Below are 13842 nucleotides of genomic sequence, written 5' to 3'. Positions count from 1 at the left end.
AGAAAATTATACCTCTATACCCCTAAATAATAACAACATATTGTCCTCTCTTAATTTTTCAGTATTAAACATTCTCCATTAACTTCCCACATTGTTATATGATTTTTGTTCTCTTTCATTCCCCCACTCAGAATATACATACATGCCCTTCCCATTTCCTTCTTATTCCACTATGTTTTCTGTAGTGGTTTGAGTTAGATCCGTATTTAGTTTGTATAATATAAATTATTTATTGTTGGCTACAGACAGAGGCAAATTGAGAGAGGAGGGGAAGATAGATAGGGAAAGAGACAGAGAGAAACCTGCAGCCCTGCTTCATCACTTGTGAAGGTTTTCCCCTGCAGGTGGGGACCTTGAACCCTGGTCCCTGGCACTGTAATGTGCGCACTTAACCAGATGCACCACCACCTGGCCTCTCACTATTTAATTTTTATATTATTGTAACTAAACACTATTCAGGGTTAAGTCATTATGTAAACCATGACTATTTTTCCTTTCTTATAAATTTGCATTTTCTCTGAATAGAAAGTCTTGCTTTGGGAGTCGGGCGGTAGCACAGCCAGTTAAGCTCACGTGAGGCAAAGTGCAAGGACCGGCATAAGGATCCCGGTTGGAGCCCCAGGCTCCCCACCTTCGGTGAAGCACGTCTGCAGGTGTCTCTCTTTCTCTCCCCCTCTCTGTCTTCCCCTCCTCTCTCCATTTCTCTCTGTCCTATCCAACAACGATGACAGCAATAACAACAATAACTACAACAAGGGCAACAAAAGGGAATTAAAAAAAAACAATGAAGAAAGTCTTGCTTTTGTACATGCTAATTGTTATGTTTATGAATAATTTAGACTCCCAACTTTCTGTCAAATGTCTGAACTTCCTCTCCAGACATTCAAGTACATCATGTATTCTAGCCTTTTTACCTCTTTGAAGAAGCATCTCTCAGAGTCTCTTGGCTGATTCTAAAGTAGACTGATTCCACTCCCTGAGTGGTGCCAAGGAGTCATCTGGAACTTCCCTTTACTGTCACCTGGAGATTCCCTTCACCTCTGTCCTGACTCCTGTATCTTTCTTATTTGGTTTTCTCCATTGTTTTCCTGATACTCATATACAACAGCTTCTTGAGAAGGGCTGTGTGGGAGGCAGAGTTCATTTTCAAGACTAAGTATGTCTTCATTCCACTTCATACTTGATTCAAATTTGTATTTTGGTCTCTAATGTTCCCATTAACAAGTCTAGAATCATTCTAATAGTTGTTCTTTGTATGTAACCTGATTTGTCTCCGACAACTTGGAATTTTTCAGGCATTCTTCTCCTTGTCTTGAGTGTTCTGAAATTTCACAATGCTTTGTCTTGGGTGTGGATCTGATTTCTTGCATTACGATGGACATTCAATAAGCAGTTTCAGTCAGGAAACTCATGTCTTCCCGTTCTTGAAAATGTGCTTGAATTAGTTTGCTAGTGATTTCTTCTCTTCAGCTATTCAGTTCCCTCTTTCAAACACACTTATTCAGAAATTGCACTTTCTGAACAGATCCTCTGATCATTATTGCTTTATTTATTTTAATTTGTGGCTTAATAATGGTTTACAAGATTATTAGATTACAGGGATATAGTTCCACACTACACCCACAACCAAAGTTCAGTCCCCTTAATGTCCCCTCCTGACAAGGATAACAATCATAGATTTTACAAAATTTTAGTGACAGTTTGGCTACTAATTTGTTGTTGTTGTTTTGTTATCAATAGTACGTTATAAGATTATAAGATTACAATGCATAGTTTCACACCACCAAAATTCTGTATCCCCACCCTTCTTCCTCCCAAATATAAACACCATAGTTCTCACACAAGTTTTAGAAACACTTTGCTTTCTTCTGTTTTGTTGGTGTTGTTTTATTTGTTTCTTATGGACGTTTATGTGAATCCAATCTCTAGATTACACATATGAGTGAAACCATCTGGTAATTTTTCTTTCATCTGTTTACTTATTTTGACAAACATAATACTTCCATTTCCATCCATATTTTATCCCAAAGGACTCAATACCATCTTTTCGGATTGTAGAGTATTATTATGGAATATATATCCCATAACTTCTGTATTGGCTACTGGTTTTTTTAAAACAAGTTCAAGTGCTTCAATTCTTATATTCCATATATGTTCAAAGATATTGTACTTGTCTTTCAGAGAAATGCACATTATTTGATAACAGGTATAAACCACATTAAGACTCCTTAAACTCAGAAAACCGAAGAATAAAATCCTTGAATTTACTTCTAACACATACATACATACACAACTTACATTTGTTAATGCAGAGTAAGGGAGTGGAAGGCAGCATAATTCTTAGACCAAAGACTTTCATGCTGAGCCAATAAGGTTTCAGGTTCAGTCCAAAGCAGCAACATAAGCCTCTGGTGAAAAGAAGAAGGAGAAAATAAATAAATTTAAAAAGAAATGAAATGGAGAGAAAAGGAGAGGAGAGGAGAGGAGAGGAGAGGAGAGGAGAGGAGAGGAGAGGAGAAGAGAGGAGAGGAGAGGAGAAGAGAGGAGAAGAGAGGAGAAGAGAGGAGAAGAGAGGAGAAGAGAGGAGAAGAGAGAAGAGAGGAGAAGAGAGGAGAAGAGGCAAGGGTACATAGCATAATTAATGGTTATGCAAAGAGACTCTCAAAAATCCAAAGTCCCAGGCTCGGTCCCCCACACCACCATAAGCCAGAGTTGAGCAGTGCTCTGAGAAAAAGAAGGAGAAAGAGGAGGAAATGGAGGAGATGAAGACAAAGAGACAGGGCTAGAGAGAGAGAGAAAGAGAGAGAGAGAGAGAAGGGACAGTAAAAATGATACAACCATGGAGCTCCTGCTCATAATAAATATGGAGCTCCATATTTATTATGATAGTACCAAAGCTCAAATCCAGGCCTTCACACATAGTAAAGCAAATACTCTACTGGGTGGGCTGTCTCCCACCTTGCCAACCTCCAGGTCATATTCAAAGAGTTTGTTCCAGATAAACCATCTTATTCAAATATAAATCATGCAAAAGGTGAATGCATAACACTCAGGTAAGTTACTATGTATTGTAAGAAAAATAGTAATACTCAACCAAAAAGATATGTGTACACTATGTTCATAGCAGCACATTTCATAATAGTTAAAACCTGAAAGCAATCCAGGTGCCCAACAACAGATGAGTGGCTGAGAAAGCTGTGGTAAATTTACACAATGGAATACTAAGCAGCTATGATGAACAATGAACCCACCTTCTCTGACCCATCTTGGATGGAGCTAGAAGGAATCATGTTAAGTGAGCTAAGTAAGAAAGACAAAGACGAGTATGGGATAATCCCACTCATAAACAGAACTTGAGAAAGAAGAACAGAAAGAGAATCTCAAAGCAGGATTTGACTGAATTTGGAGTAGGGCACAAAAGTAAAAACCTTGGGTTGAGGGTAAGGGTGGATGTTCAGCTTCATGGAGCGGGGTGGGGGGTGGGGGAAACAGTCTTTTGGTGGTGGGCATGGTGTTTATGTACACTCCTATCAATTTGTAGTCAGATCAATCACTATTTAATTAATATGAAAGGGGAAAATGATTGACTATCTCAAACATTTTAAATCACAGACTGAGTCTTTTTAATACATAGTCTGAGTCTTTGATATGTTGACTCTCTTAAAAGCTTGGACCAGGGAGAACAGAAGCAACCAGTGGCACAGCTATATACAAATAATGTCAAAGGACATAAATTATGGTGATGTTGTGTATGATACAGCAAATCCTAACAAAGGGATATTTCAAAGTTAACCCAATTGCCCAATAATGTGATTATAGCAATAACTATCTATGGTCTTCTTAAACCCTAAGACAGCAGGAACCTCCCACTTCCTCTATGGAGCCTACATTTCCCCAGTCCTGGAACCTCTAGGATGGGGTTCAATGTCCTGCATGATTCTCTCAATTCATACCAAATAATATTGCATCTGCTAATCCCAACCTAATCAACTCAATGAGTACCACCTCAGCATGCTTCACTTCAGATTGTGTCCAGAGATGTCAGGCATGGAATGTCAACCCTTCAGCCTCAATACTCAGCTGAGACCTTTCCTTTCATAAGATTCTCTAATTCCATTCCAGGAGGTTCACTTCCTAACAAAGTCCCAAAACCTAGATATAGACCAGGTCGCATAAGATAGTTCACATGTATCCAAAATATATACCTGAAAGCAAAAGTAAACAGTGAGTCTACAGTGAGTCAGTATGAAGTCCATAATGAAATAGTGTCTACTTAGATAGATAGCCTCCTCACCTACTTCCTATTACACTTCCCTCACTCATTCCAAAGCTAAGCTCATCAAAGCAAGGACAGCAAAAGCTGAATAAGGACAAGAGACTAGCATACTTTAATGATGACTCTTTAGTCACTATCAGGCCACCCCAGCAGCCGGGGCTCTAGTCGGGGAATCCTGAGACTCCCAAGCAGACATGGTGGGCCTAGACCTCAAATAAATCCCTCTCTCCATTGTTACCAGTCATCTCTATCATGAACAACACAATAGACCACTTTGAGGGCCCCCATAGGACCTTGTGCTCAACTTGGATCAACAAAGGTAGAGAAGGGAGGATGGACAATATACTCTAGCTACACCTGAGGAAGATGGGTCCTAATATTGGGGCTGCTTGGAACATTTCTACTGACGACCACAGAATGTGAGCTCAGATCTACAGGGATGAAGAGGTCACATAGGCTCCTAAGCTGAATATGAGCCCAAGATCACATCAGATCTTGGGGTTTACAGTCAACAATATTTATACACCTTTCCCATATTTGGGAGTTACTCTCTTCCCTGATCCAGCTTTCTGGTCCTTTATGCAGCCATGACATCATCTCCTCAGACAATAACTTGGATCCACCTGCATATCAGATTTCAGGCTCAGGGAGAAAAAAAGCGAGTATAGCCACAGGCCTTTTGGAAAATAACTAAAATATGCCTACTAGATATCTACAAAATGGTGACACCCCCTCCAACTCTTCACCTGCACTATTCCAACCTTTAAGCTCATGATTGTTCAACAATTTGTTTGGCTTTGTATGTTAACTCTCTTTTCAGCTACCAGGTTCCAGATGCTAGCATGATGTCAACCAGACTTCCCTGGTCAGACAACCCCACCAATGTGTCCTGGAGCTCCGCTTCCCCAGAGCCCTTCCCCACTAGGGAAAGAGAGAGACAGGTTGGGAGTATGGATCGACCTGTCAATGCCCATGTTCAGCGGGAAAGCCATTACAGAAGCCAGAACTTCCACTTTCTGCATCCCACAATGACCTTGGCTCCATACTCCCAGAGGGTTAAAGAATAGGAAAGTTGGGAGCCAAGGCAGTAGTGCAGTGGGTTAAGTGCACGTGGCGCAAAGCCCAAGGACAAGCGTAAGGATCCCAGTCAAGCCCCCAGTTCCCCACCTATAGGGGAGTCACTTCACAGGCAGAGAAGCAGATCTACAGGTGTCGTTCTTTCTCTCCCCCATCTGTCTCCCCTCCTCTCTCGATTTCTATCTGTCCTATCCAATGACAGCAAGAATAACAACAATAATAATACCACAACAATGATAAAACAACAAGGGCAACAAAAGGGGAAAAAATGGTCTCCAGGAGCAGTGGATTTGTGGTGCAGGTCCTGAGCCCCGACAATAACCCTAGAGGCAAAAAAAAAAATAGGAAAGCTATCAAGGGAGGGGATGGAATATGGAGTTCTGGTGGTGGCAATTGTGTAGAGTTGTACCCCTCTTATCCTATGATCAGTGTTTCCTTTTATAAATAAAAAATTAAATTAAAAAATAAAAATGTATATAATGTACAATATTGCAAAATTAATTTTAACTAACAAAACAAGAAGTATGGCAAATAAATATATGCATACTTGATCATATAAATGGGTAAAGTTGTTATGGCATATATATTGCATAGAATACTACTCTATAATCAAAAAAGATGATATTATGTCTCTGGGGTCAAAAATGATGGAACTGGAGGTGATTCTACTTTGTGAAATAAGTTAACAAATGAAAGACAACTACCAGATGGTTTTACTCATATGTGGAATCTAGAGATCTTATTTACATGACCTTGTCAAAAATCCAAACTGTTTGGAAGCAAGCATACTGTTTGAAAGACATTTTATGAGAACAATAGTTGTTATCTTTGGAAGGGTAGGAATACTGAACATTGGTTGTGGATGTGGAACTATATATACATTGTAATCTTACACTCTTGTAGCAAACTATTAATAACAAGTAAAATATAAAACAAATTTTAAAATACACATACTTGGCTAGGAAGATAGTTATACATAATATACATAATAGTTATACAAAAAAGCTTTCATGCCTGAGGCACCAAAGGTCCCAACTTAAATACCCAACAACACCATAAGCCAAAGTTGATCAGTGTTCTGATGGGAATAAAAAACATGGCCCTCCTTTCAGTATCTATTGCATGGCAGAGCTGGTAATGACAAACTTCTTAAGTTTTATATATCTGGTACTGTTTTTATTTCACCTTCATATTTGAATTAGAGTCTTACAGAGAAAAACATGTATGAGTGGTAGATGTTTCCTTTTAATATCTTGAATATGTTATCCCACTCTCTTCTGGCCTACACGGTTCCTGCAGGAAAGTCTAGTATGAGTCTGATTACACTGCCTTTACCAATCACTTTATTCTTTTCCCTGTCAACTTACAAAATTTTTTCTTTGTTCTTGACTTAAAAAAAATTTTTTTTAATTTATTATTATCTTTATTTATTGGATAGAGACAGCCAGAAATCAAGAGGTGGGGGGGTGATAGAGAGGGACAGAGACAGAGAGACACCTGCAGCCCTGCTTCACCACTTGTAAAGCTTTCCCCCTGTAGGTGGGGACTGGAGGCTCGAACCTGGGTCCTTGCACATTGTAAGACATGCACTCAACCAAGTGCGCCACCACCCAGCCCCCTGTCCTTGACCTTTTATCAAAGGTCATACTGATATACTTTGGTTTAGTTGTATTCAGGAGTTCACTCTGCTTCCTGAGCATCTATATCCTGACAACATCCCAAATTTGGAAATTTTTCTTATATTTTTTAATATGATTTCTGTTAATTTCTTTGTTACTGTTCCTTCTAAGACCCATATATTTTTTATATTTGTTTTTCTAATCAGTTCTTCAATTTCTTGAAGGATTGCTTCATTTTTCTTAAAACATTTTTCTCCTACTTTGAAGTCATTTTGTCTTCTACTCCTGATGTTCTCTCTTCTTTATAGGTAAGTCTACTTCCTTACCTTGCTATCTGAAACTGGAATGCATTCTTAGTGTCCTTCATACTCTATAACTCTGTTTTCATTGATTTTCCTAGCAAATGGATCTTTGAAACCAAGGATTTCTGTTTCCCATATCAAATCGAGAACATTGAGTTTCTTCATTTTTCCCAGCAATGTACTTCCTAAGTTCTTTTGAGAATTCTTCTGGATCTGCATCATTAAATATATGAATGAAATGTTGTCTTTCCATGTCATTAACCACCTAGTTAATAATAATAGTGTGCAAAGTACCATGCAGAAGGATCCACACAAGAACCCAGGTTTGAGCCCCAGGCTCCCTATCTGCAGCGGGGATAGTTCGTGAGCGGTGAAACAGGTCTTTCTCTCCCTATGTACCGTTCCCCTGTCAATTTATCTCTGTCCTATTGAATAACATATAAAGGAAAAGGAAAAAAAAGGGGGGAAATGGTCACCAGAAGCAGTGGATTCATAGTTTCATAGTGCTGGCACTGAGCTCCAGCAATAACCCTGGTGGCAAGAGAAAGAGAGAGAGAGAGAGAGAGAGAGAGAGACCTGCAACAATGCCCCACTGCTTAAGAAACATCCAAGTACAGGTACAGACCAGACCAGGTGCAGGTACAGACCAGAGGCTTGAATCTGATTCCTTGCTTACTATAATGTGTGTGTTCTACCAAGTGTGCCACTAGTTAGCCCCTCAATAAATTGTTTCTTCTAGAATTCTCTTTCATCTTATAGTTTAAAATGTTTTGTTTTGTATATTTTAAAATATTAGTAAATTTTTTGTCATCACTAATGCTTTACTGCTCCATGCCAATTTTTTTCAGATAAAAAGAAACAGAGAGAGGAAGAGAAAGACATCACTGGACTGAAGCACACCCCTGTGTGATGGGAGGCAGGAGCTCAAACCTGTGTCGCATGCATAGCAAAGCAGGTGCAAGGACCGGTGTAAGGATTCCGGTTCGAGCCCCCGGCTCCTCACCTGTAGGGGAGTAGATTCACAGGTGGTGAAGCAGGTCTGCAGGTATCTTTCTCTCTCCCCTGTGGTGAGGGGGAGGATGAACATGCAGCTTCCTGGGCTGGTGGGGGGGTGGGGGTGGGGGTGCGTGGGTGGGATGGGACACAATCTTTTGGTGGTGGGAATGGTGTTTATGTACACACCTATTAAATTGTAGTCATATAAATCACTATTTAATTAATATGCGAGGGGGGAAAATTATATGTCTAACAAAGGGACTTTTCAAAGTTAACCCAATCACTAAATAATTTGATGTTAACAATAACTATCCATTGTATTCTTGAACCCTAAGACAGCAGGAACCTCACATTTCCACTATAGAGCCTAAACTTCCCCCAGTCCTGGGACCCTAGGGTAGGGCCCACTTTGCTGTATGCTTCTCCCAATTCTTATCAAATAATATTGCATCCACTGATCGCAACCTAATCAACACGAGTGCCACCCCAGCATGCTTCACTTCAGACTGTGTCCAGAGACTTCAGGTGTGGAATGACAACCCTTCAGCTTCATCACTAGGGTGAGACCTTTCCTTTCATAGCATTCTCTAACTCCATCCCAGGTGGTTCACTTCCTAACAAAGTCACAAAACCTAGATATAGACCAAGTTCCAGGAGATAGAGCATTTGTCCACATGTATATACCTGAAAGCAATAGTACACTAGAGTTTGCAGTGAGTACCCCCCAACACTTTATCTCCACTATTCCATCCTTTGGTTCCATGATTCTTCAACAATTTGTTTGGCTTTGTATGTTAACTCTCTTTTCAGCCACCAGGTTCCAGATGCCATCAGGATGCCGGCCAGGCTTCCCTGGACTGAAGACCCCGCCAATGCGTCCTGGAGCTCCGCTTCCCCAGAGACCCATCCTACTAGGGAAAGAGAGAGGCAGACTGGGAGTATGGATCGACCAGTCAATGCACATGTTCAGCGGAGAAGCAATTACAGAAGCCAGACCTTCCACCTTCTGCAACCCACAACGACCCTAGGTCCATGCTCCCAGAGGGATAGAGAATGGGAAAGCTATCAGGGGAGGGGACGGGATATAGAGATTGGGTGGCGGGAATTGTGTGGAGCTGTACCCCCCATCCTATGATTTTGTTAATGTCTCCTTTCTTAAATAAAAAAAAAGACTAAACAAAATTCATACACATTAATGATATGAGCAGAATAAATTTTTCTCAACTTTACTGACATACTCTATATTCTCAGTGTTGCTGGAAATAAGGACAGCAGTCAGTCAGTTTACAATTATAATAGATTAGTCCTTATGATGGACAGATAAAGTCAAGGTAATCCCCAAGGGCAGAAATCTGAACACACTAAAAGGATCTAGAGAGGCCTCAGCAATCTGAAACTCTGCCTTTTAGTCATTATGTCCTGAATTATCTCACTATCCCACTGCTTATCTCATTCCTGTGCTGCTGAAGCTGTCACCCTAGGCAAATCTGAGCTAAGTGCCTTCCTAGCAACATTCTACTCATGCTCAGGATCCTCTTCCAAAAACACACCCAGTGTCTGGTAAATCCTTCCCCCGCCCTCTGAACATGCCCTTTCATTACAACTCCAGCCCAGGTCTCCCCAATTGTCAAGGCTCCACTGACTAATTGGAAACAGAAGACAATTTTTAGGAGTCTCACAACTCACATTCACTTAAATGGCCTTTAATAAATTGTTCAACTATGGTTTTGTTAATTTATCCTTTCTTAAATAAAAAATAAATTTAAAAAAATTTCAAAACAAGTATTTCCCAAAGGATAACTCTTTTTTGCTTTGTCTTTTATCTTTCCGACCTTTATCATTCTTTCCACAGTGAAGTATAAAGGAATAGAAATGATATTTCAGGGAGTCGGGCAGTAATGCAGCAGGTTAAGCGCACGTGGCGCAAAGTGCAAGGACCGGTGTAAGGACCCCAGTTCGAGCCCCTGGCTCCTCACCTGTAGGGGAGTAGCTTCACAGGTGGTGAAGTAGGTCTGCAGGTGTCTTTCTCTCCCCCTCTCTGCCTTCCCCTCCCCTCTCCATTTCTCTCTGCCCTATCTAACAACAACAACATCATCATCAACAACAATAATAACTACAACAATAATGAAAAACAACAAGGGCAACAAAAAGGGAAAATAAATATAAAAAATTTAAAAAAGAAAAAAATGATATATCTATTATTCAACCTATTTAAAAGAAGCTAGCACAACACACTAGTTGAATGATGCTGGATATCATCTATGTGTGAGACTGAATAATAAACACTCTGTCCTCTGGAAACTTATAGACAAGCAGGAGTGAGAGAATGAAAACTACTACAATGTAGGAACATTGTCTCCATGAAGTTACATTCAAGTTGACTCAAGTGGTTGCAGAACTGATTACCTTGTAACTGTAGGACTGAGGGCTCTTTGCTTAAGGAGTTAGGAATGAAGGAAGAGTTCACAAAGCTGGTAGAATTAAGGGTCCCCTACTCTTCCTAGCTGAACAGAAAGGAAGAGGTTAGCTCAGGAAAAAAAAAAAAATGAAGAGCAAAAGCATAGCAGAAGTATATTCAGACAAGGGTCTGATATTCATCATTATGCAGAAACTCAAAAGTTTGAAGAAAAAGTGGCAAGGTGAAAGTCTGAATAAGCAGTCAGTGGCCAGATGGTAAGAAACTTGAGAGCCAGGTGAAGAGGTTGAAATGCGAAGTTGTTGAAGTATTTTGAATCGGAGTGATATGATCAAATCTTCCATCAAAGCTGGCAGTAGGAGCAGAAGAGATGAAGGATAACAAAACAGGGAGGCTCTTAGGCAAAGCCTAGCAGGGAGAAGAGGGCCTTGAACTAGGCGGCAAAAGTAGAACTGAACTGAAGAGGAAGACACAGATCAAAGAGAATTGGATGAAATGGAAATCAGAGGTGAGGGTCGGCAAAATAGCCCCCTTAGGTAATGTGTTCCTTTGCCATATGGCTGACCCAGATTCTAGTCTGGCCCCAACCAAATTGAAGGAAGCTTTGGTGCAGTAGAATCAGTCTCCTCTCTCTCTCTCTCTCTCTCTTTTTCTCTGCTTGGAGTTGCTCTCTATCTCTGTCTCTCTTTACTCATTCTTCATATCTGAAAAAACCCAGAGCAGTAAAGCCCTAGAGATCAATACAAAATTAAGAAAGAACAAGAAATCAGAGGTGAGGGTGTAAAGAGATTCACTTCACCAATGTATAGACCACAGGAGGGTGAGTAGACTTGGAGAAAAGGAACACTGAAATTCAGTTTAGGAAGTAGTAGCTTGAAGATGCTATAGAAAGGGGCTAGGCAGTGGCACACCTAGGTAAGCACACACACTACAATGTGCAAGGACCTGGGTTCAAACCCTTGGGAAAGCTTCACAAGTGGTAAAGCAGGGTTGCACGTGTCTCTCTGTCTATTTCCTTCTATATGCCCCTTACTTCTCAATTTCTCTCTGTCTCTATCCAATAAATAAATAAATAAACATGCCTCTAGAACATATGTGGAAGATGCTCATGCACGTGTCTGTAGAATATATCCACATCCAGAAAGCGCAGATTTGAGTCAAGGGATCAATCCATCCAAGGTTGGGCTGACATGAACATATGTGAGAGTCACACCCATCAAGATAATGACTAGAGCCACAACAGATGATGAAATTCCCCAAGGAGAGTGTGTGGCGGGTAGAAAAAGACGACCCAGAGCAGATTTCTGGGAACACATAAAAAGTCATCTGGAGACTACAAAGAGATTAAGATAAACAATGAAGGTGGTTGACTCCTTTGGATCATGACACTATATATTCTCTTGTATACAGTTTAGGACAAATAGGACCAGAATACAGTACACATTTTTATATGGACTACTTAAATGAATAAGCACAGTCAAAATTATAGTAAACTGTGTACCCTTTCCTATTTATAAGCATAAACTTTTAAACCTACAGCTATGTGACCTTTTTGCATGAGATCTATTCCCTTTTGTACCCTGCTCCCCCAAAAGCATCTTTGTTGCTAACCAAAAATATCTTTCCTTGGGCATTTCTCAGAGTAGGGTAGAGTCTAGAAAAAAAGATAAACTGATTCCCTTCTCTAAGTAGCTACAGAAATGGTCATAATTGTAAATCACTGTCCCTGCATCAGCTTAGTACCCCACTGAGCTGTGGGAACTCACTGGCCTGCTAGTTAATCGTTCCCATCAGGGCATCAAAACCTTTCAAGGCTAATTAAAAGGCTAACTAAAGTGTCCCTTTGTTTTGTGTCTAAACTGAGCTAGTTCTTTTTTTTTTTTTTACCTCCAAGTTGATTTTAATATTTTTGGTTTTTTTTTAATGGGGAATTAATGTTACATACTTGAAAGTAAATATAATAGTTTGTACATGCATAACATTTCCCAGTTTTCCATATAACAATACAACCCCCACTGGGTCCTCTGCTATGATGCTCCAGGACCTGAATATGAATACCCCACCTCCACCCCAGAGTCTTTTACTTTTACCAACTCCATTCTAAGATCTGCTTAGTGTATTCTCTTAGCAGCTCCAGTTCTAAACTTTCCGCTGAATAATCTCCAGTGAGCTCCATCTTGCTGTTTTGGAAATCTAAGGGTTTAGATTTAAATCTAAAGAGAGAAAGGAAGAAAGAAAGAAAGAAAAAAAGAAAAAAGAAAGAAAGAAAGAAAGAAAGAAAGAAAGAAAGAAAGAAAGAAATTAACTTGAGTGGAAGGGGTTTAAAATACTGTGCTGAAGGGATATTGGGACTCTGGTGATGAGTGTGCCATGCATGGTAACATACTTTATTTGCCACTAGGGTTATTGCTGGGCCTCAGTATCTGCAGGATTCTGCCAGTCGTGGTGACCCTGTTTTTACTTTCCTCTAGATAGAGGGTAGGATACATAGAGAAAGTGAGAGAAAAAGAGAGAGAAAGAGGAGAGACACAATAGCACTACTTCATCATTCATGAAGCTCCCCCATCCACCCAACCCCTGCACATGCTTCCATGCAGTGGTTGGGGATCCAACGTGGGGTCCTTGCCCATGGTAACATGTATACTCTAGTGGATGAGTCACCTGCTAGCCTTGGGTGACAAACATTCTAAAGAGGTGAACCAACTCCAAAACTGTATCCATAAAGTGAACATTAGACCCAGGTCCAATCCCCAGAACTACAATAAGCCAGAGCTGCACAGTGCTCTTGCCAAAAAAAAAAAAAAAAAAAAAGCCAGCTCCATTTTTTAAAAAGATACTCAAACTGGGGTGATATCACAGTACATAATGGATATGCAAAAAGACATCAAAGCCTGAGACTCCAAGGTCCCAGGTTCAATCCCCCACAACACCATGACTCAGAGCTGAGCAGTGCTCTGGTTAAAAAAAAAACAAAAACAAAACAAAACTGAGTACTGATCTGATTAAATGGCCATGTTCAGCAGGCAAGCAATTAGAGAAGCCAGACCTTCCACCTTCTGTACTCAGTAATGACCCTGGGTCCATACTCCCAGAGGGATAAAGAATAGGAAAGCTACCCAAACCTCAAGGACATCTTTGATGAAACAAACCCAATTG

At 40.3% G+C, this 13842-nt stretch overlaps 1 long non-coding RNA gene across 1 annotated transcript in view; it reads right to left on the bottom strand.

Annotated features, from left to right (window-relative positions):
* LOC132539770 (uncharacterized) overlaps nt 1-13842 on the bottom strand; it is a 110959-nt gene that overhangs the window by 29209 nt on the left and 67908 nt on the right. Inside the window, exon 3 of the long non-coding RNA XR_009551070.1 lies at nt 2299-2408. This is a non-coding gene — a long non-coding RNA (uncharacterized LOC132539770). The remainder of the gene's footprint in view (nt 1-2298; nt 2409-13842) is intronic.

Source organism: Erinaceus europaeus, chromosome 8 (assembly GCF_950295315.1).
Source record: "Erinaceus europaeus chromosome 8, mEriEur2.1, whole genome shotgun sequence".
Lineage (NCBI taxonomy): Eukaryota > Metazoa > Chordata > Mammalia > Eulipotyphla > Erinaceidae > Erinaceus > Erinaceus europaeus.
Note: the sequence above shows the minus strand (reverse complement) of the source record. Positions and strands in the feature narration are given on the sequence as shown.